Raw genomic sequence first — 6,466 nt, 5'->3', positions numbered from 1 at the left:
GTGACTTTAACATGTGCATGTTATTAGGATTGTGAGTAGTTACAATGGAGGATATGTGGCATTGTTTCTCCTGCTATTAAAACACAGTTACACACAATGGAGTTGTCATTGTGTCATTATTACATACCTAGAAGTAGTTGCGAATGATCTCATCACGCCTCTGGCGGCCAGCTGCAGCACCAGCGACACCAGGTGCCATGCCTCCACGTCAGAGGATTCAGATTCACTCAACTCCACTGATGTGCCTTTCCTGGTGGCGATATTGTGCAGCATGGCACATGCTACCACTATTTTGCAACATGTTTCTGGGCTGTATTGGAGTGCTCCTCCGCTTTTATGAATGCATCGAAATCGGCTCTTCAGTATGCCAAAAGTCCGTTCAATGGTGCCTCTTGTGGAAATGTGTGCGCGATTGAATCGCCGCTCCCCAGCAGTAGCAGGATTGAGGTAGGGTGTCGTGATGAAGTCCCGGGCTGCATAGGCACTGTCACCTGTGGTTTGAAATGTAAATGGTTAGTCACTGAATTGCACATGGGAGTCAGTAGAAATGTGCCCCATGTTTAAATGCATTTACCTAGTAAGTATCCTTCGCCAAATTCACCTCTTGGGAGTCTACGGTGTAGCCCACTGTGACGAAAGATGAACGAGTCATGTGTGCTGCCTGGATACTTTGCTACTATGTCAGTGATGATGTTTTTAGCATCACACACCACCTGTATGTTAAGTGAATGGTAGCATTTACGGTTCCTGAATATGTACTCATTGTTTGAGGAGGGTGATATTGCGACATGTGTCCCATCGATACATCCTATGACGTGGGGGAATTGGGCAATATCGCAAGTCCTGCTTGGTCTGGGCTAGTTCCTGTGGGGTGCTGGGGAAGTGAATGTGGTGTTGCATCCTCTGTGGCATGGCATCGAGGAACGCATGTAAAAAGCGCGACAGGGCACTTTGTGACACCCCTCCTGCTGTGGCTATCACCCCCTGAAAACTACGTGAGGCCAGCAGGTGTAGTGAACACAGGACCTGGATGTGAGTGGGGATGGCTTGTGTCCTGCGTGTGGGGTGTTCAAGATAGGGTCTGAGTTCTTCAATTAAATCTAGTATACTGTCTTCCTCCAGTCTGTAGTGGGTCTAGATGTCCTCCTCAGTGCACTGGTAGATTGTGGTGCGCGCACGGAAAATCCTCTCCTGGCGTCTCCTCCTCTGCGCAGCAGCTCTCAGTCTTCGCCTCCTCGCAATGACGTACAGCCCAGACATTGTGGAAAAGAGTCTGTTGCATTGTGGGCTTCCTTATATACTTTGCACCTGGTTACCACCTGCCCCCACTTGGTGGTAATTGCGATTTCTAAAATTGCGAATATCGTGAAATCGCAATTTGCGATTTTTTGATACATTCCATTGCGATTCCTAATTACCGATTTCTGATTTTGCAATTATCGCTAACTGCATGTTCGCACAATAAGGAATCCCAGAATTCAGACTGATGCAATTTAAGGAATCAATCACTATTTTAGCGATTCCTTAAATTGCGATGTGAATTTGGTTTCATACATAGGAAATTGCTAGTTTTTAATCGCAAACGCTATTTTTAGCGATTCGCAGCGTTTGCGAGGAAAAATTAGCTTCAAACATATGGCCCTTAGTCATGAGAATGCATTTGGTTGGTACCTCTTTTTAATGCCCCAAAAGTCCTGACAGTTATTTGATTTTGTGTTTTATCAAAATTTTCACTTTAGTTTGCAATTGGTAACGCGATAATCAACTACCAAAATATATTTACCTTAGCTTAAACTGTGGCGTAATTTAAGAATTTTATTACAGCATTTACATTTTTTGGTACTGAACATTATAAGATTAGCATACAGGTCTCCCTAGAGATGGGAGAGTCAACAAATTATTAGGGAGAGCTGAGCTACGGCCAAACCTAGGATCTGGCTCGGCTCCAAGAGCCCCGTGCACGGACATGCTATGAAAGTATTTGCCATTTAAATCATGCAGCAGTGAGCATGTGAAATTATGATAAAGCCTCTTCGAGATTCAAAAAAGTGTATTCATTAAACATGCGGAAGCCTTTCACCTTAATAAATCAGGTTAAAGCCCTGCATTGAGAGGCGTTTATTAAAAGTTAAACATGAACTTAGAAACTTCGCTGACTCCTGGCGCTGAGGACAAACCCCTAAGAGAACCGAGTCGGCAAGTAAGTTATCACATGTACCCTCTGCAAGTCTTAAATTATAGTTATATATTAGGCACAATTATATTCCATTAAATAAAACACAGGTTCTGCCCTGTTTTTATACAGGGCACACCTAAACTCAGATATTTGAAAGTTCTCTTATATGTGATAATGAAGAAAATGAGGCTCGGTGAAATAAGCTATATCCCTAAGGCCACAAAATTTGGTCAAGCAGGGAAGCCGTGCTAGATACCAGTGCCTCATTTATGAAAGCCTTGCGCCACCGGTGCGTCACTTTTTCCCATGTTAAAAGTGACGCACCGGTGGCGCAAGGCCTTCATAAATAAGGCCCCAGGTTTCTGATTCAGTTTGTGTAATTTAGCCACTAGATGGATGTCTCTTCTGATTGTCCTTCTTTATCATAGGTTAATACGTATCACTGATTCTCGGTGACTGAAGATAGAGCGTGGATGGCAGACAGAGGCCACATGACAGTTCGACTCAGTTTGGGCTCAAAGGTCCAAGCAGGTGTGAAGTTGAGCAAGAGCTGGGCATCTGGTTCGGGCCTGGCTCGAGCTTTCAATGGTTGGCCCACCTTTAGGAGTCACTATAACCCTTGTCCCTGAAATATAGCCCATTATTACTTTCGAAATTCTGAACTTCCGTACACTATGGGCCTCATTTACTTTATTTTGACAACAGCAAAACCTCCCTGCTGCGCTGCTGCTGGGCAAAATAAATGGGCAGGAATGTGCCGTATCTACAAGATACGGCGCATTCCTATCCTTCTCCCTTGTGCACAAAAACAGCAGCCATGCACCAACACAGACACCCTTGTGGAGGGTGCCTGCATTCCAGGGATGATTGTTGTTGTGGAGGCAGGGGCATCTTCGCAATTAATGGCATTTTGCTCCTTGCAAGCAGAATGCAGCACACATAGACAGAGCAAAAAAAAAGTGTTTCTCCTTGTTGCGCCACACCTACCTCTCCCCTGGGAATGCATAGGATTTTGACAAATTCCCAGATTTATAACACTTTGTAAATCTGGGAATGTGTCAGGTTACGTGGATGTTGCATGGGAACACCCACTGCAACACCCATGCAGAATAATGCGTGAAAGGGCCCATATTTAAAAAGCCATGAGAAGTCACTCAGAGTGGCTTTAGTTGGCCTTGTAAATATGAACAGGCACACTGCACCCCCGGTGCATCAAAAAAAGTGGGGCACCGGCAGCGAAATGGACTTGTAAATAGGCCCCAATGTGCTTGCAGTGAGTGTCTCCTGGCCATAGATGTTTTGCATCAAAACACTGCACGCACATTAGTCTGCAAGACTAAAGTTTACCTTAACGTCAAGGACTTAGAAAGGCACTCCAATGAGGCAGACAGCTCTGAACAGCTGAGAGGAAAGGGGCGAGTGCAGCTTGGATTATGCGTCCCTCCTGAAGGCAGACAAACACTAGTCTAATAGACCTGCTCTTCTAACGAGAAAACAAATCAGTGCCCTTGAAGAAGAAAGAAGTCCTCCATTTTCGCTCCATAAAGTGCCAAGAGAGGGTTCTTCAGCATTTCTAATTAAATATAAGAGGGCTGCATTACAGAATGATTCTATTGCAATGCCACAGTGGTTAGCACTGCTGGGGAAATAGCTTCAACTTAAACGACTAGACAGAAATGAACAGCAGCAGCCCATGCAGGTAAGAGTTGCAGGGCCTGGTGGGGGGCGACTGGATTCGACAGAGGACCACAAGGCGAAAAAAATAATAATAATTTTCCCTCGTGGTCATCTGTCGAAATACTCCCCCACCTTGCTCACCACTCTTATCTGCACAGGACGGGGCTGCAAATGAATTTAGGCCATTACATATTTGATAGAAAAATGGGAAGAAAATGTTTTTAATGAATAATAAAGCAGCAGTACTTTGTACGAACTTGTAGTTTAGAGATCTCAAGAGGCCTGCAACTGACCAATTAACACTTATGCAGTGCCATGCATGCCCCTTCTAAAGGCCTGTCAGAAGCTTTTGTGGAAACTGTGGGGCAGATTTACAACTTCTGCCGCATCTCTGTAAATCAGCAGGGATGCGCCAGAACAGATGCATCACGTAATCCCCCTTGCGCTACCACGGATGTGTCGCATTTACAATGCGGCGCACCATGGTGCAAGGAGGGGCAGATGCGTGACGCATCTTGAGCATATGTGCGGCGCATTGCTAGTGTTGCGTTGCAAGCTTGACATAACTCCTGCAATGCAATGCAGAGGGGCCGCCCATACTTAACGTGGTGAGTCACTCCTTACGCCTGCTTCAAGTAGGCGTAAGGATTTCTCGCAGCAGTGTCGTAAAATTAAGTCAGTGATATCCTGTAGATTTCACTGCGTCAGTTTTACTGGGCTTTCCTGCGAGGGAACGCCCACCCTGCGACAGAACGCCCACATGAAATCTGACGCAGGTTACATGTGGCGCAGGGATTTACAACGTGACGCATCTGCCTAGATGCATCACGTTGTAAATAAGTCACAACGTGGCGCATGGTTTACGCCGCCGCTGCATCACAAAAGTGATGCAACTGTGGTGTAAAAGTGTCACAAGGGGCAAATTATATCTGCTCCAAGGTCTCTAACGTGGTGTGGGCACCTTGTGGTGTCCCTTTCGGGTGCACGATGCCCTCATTTGAAAGGACAACAATATCCCTGGGAATTCTTTGAGGCAGCATAGTAGGTTGTATCACCTGGGGCAGATGGTGCTCCTGGCCTTCTCATGAAATATCGCGGTAGCAGTCTATGCTGCCTATGTCATGTATAAATGCATTTATCATTGGCGGCATGGAGCCCCGGAACAAGCGGGTCTTAAGGTGGAGAGCCGGACAGTTCCTTCCTGGAGACAGCCATACTCTTCTCCGTAAGAATATCTGGCATATTTGGCAGCTTTGAGGAAAGATGTTGGTACATTTTTCTAATATCATCTAATTTTTTCAGTCATTGAGAGCAAATTCCTGTTTTAATTTTTTTTTTTTAAATCAATCTTAGGCTTGGAAAAACTTGTATGCTAAATTTTAGCACAATGTTGCGTAGCCCTATGTTGCCTTTCGTTGGGCATGAAGTCCGACTAGTTTTATCTGAGCACTTGTTTTTTCCGTTTATATATTTATGCTCTTTGTGGTGATTACCACCTCCCACCTGTCCAGCCCCCCATCACTTCTCAATGACGTCTACCACTCGTGTGCCAAAGGTACAAATGTAGTCACAATGCATGCCATTACATCACATTCCAATGCATATTAATACTAGGCATATTGCAACAGTAGGGAAGGTGTTGCATAGCACAGACGCAAAAAAAACTTTCCCACTTCAGTGAGTGCAACCCAAAAATTTACTTTTTCATGCCAAACCAAACCGTGAATCCTAAAATTCCTTTTCGAGCCTCCAAAACACACCCTAAAAACACATTTGACCCAAATGCACACCCGCATTTTCATATTTAACCCCAAAACGCACCCAGATTTTTAAATATTACCCCAGAATACACCCCAAATTTCAAATCCGACATCTCAAACCCAGCAGCGAAACTTAAAATTGCCCCATTACTGACCACACAATGCGTTGTAATCGAATGTGATGTAAAGGCACCAGTGTTGTCTGAGTTGCGTTGTTAACGATGTAATGCCTGCGTTGTAATGGACGTCTCCCATGTCAAAGTCAAGCCATATGCAGGCCCGTCTGCATCTGTCTGCCTCTGGACCACGCTCAGCAACAAACAACCCTTCCTCTTGGACCCTCCACCTCTACAATGCCAGCACCCTCCTCGCCATCAACCGTGGATGCCACCTTGCCTGCCAGGACCAACCTCTGCTCCTGACCGGATATCGCCATTGTCATCACTGACAGATGCAGTATCACCCGCAAGAACTATCCCGACCGCTCAGGAGGCAGCATTGCCATCACCTACAGAAGCACACTCTGACTTACCATTCACTCTAATGACCCAACGGCGACCATGGACCACCTCAACTTCCTGATCCGGACAAACCCCAAGCCCATCCTCTGCGGTACCCTCATGTACAGGCTCCTCAGGCCATGGCCCTCCATTCTCCGATACCATTGTATACCTCATTGCACCCCAGACTCTCCCATCCACCGACCACATCATACTCGGTGAACTCAAGTTCCACCTGGACAACCCCAGGGACCAGAATACCACCCCCTCCTGGAGAAGGTCCCCAACATCAGACGCAAGCAGCAAGTCACCGCATCAAGCCTAATAGCAGGACACACGGTCGAGCATGTCAC

At 46.0% G+C, this 6,466-nt stretch overlaps 1 pseudogene; it reads right to left on the bottom strand.

Moving 5' to 3' along the window:
* Positions 1-359: 359 nt before the first annotated feature.
* LOC144769323 (myelin expression factor 2 pseudogene) overlaps positions 360-6,466 on the bottom strand; it is an 82,653-nt pseudogene continuing 76,546 nt past the window's right edge.

This window comes from Lissotriton helveticus, chromosome 7 (assembly GCF_964261635.1).
Source record: "Lissotriton helveticus chromosome 7, aLisHel1.1, whole genome shotgun sequence".
NCBI classification, from domain to species: Eukaryota; Metazoa; Chordata; class Amphibia; order Caudata; family Salamandridae; genus Lissotriton; species Lissotriton helveticus.
The sequence above is the reverse complement of the archived record's forward strand: the minus strand, read 5'-3'. Positions and strand labels throughout refer to the sequence as shown.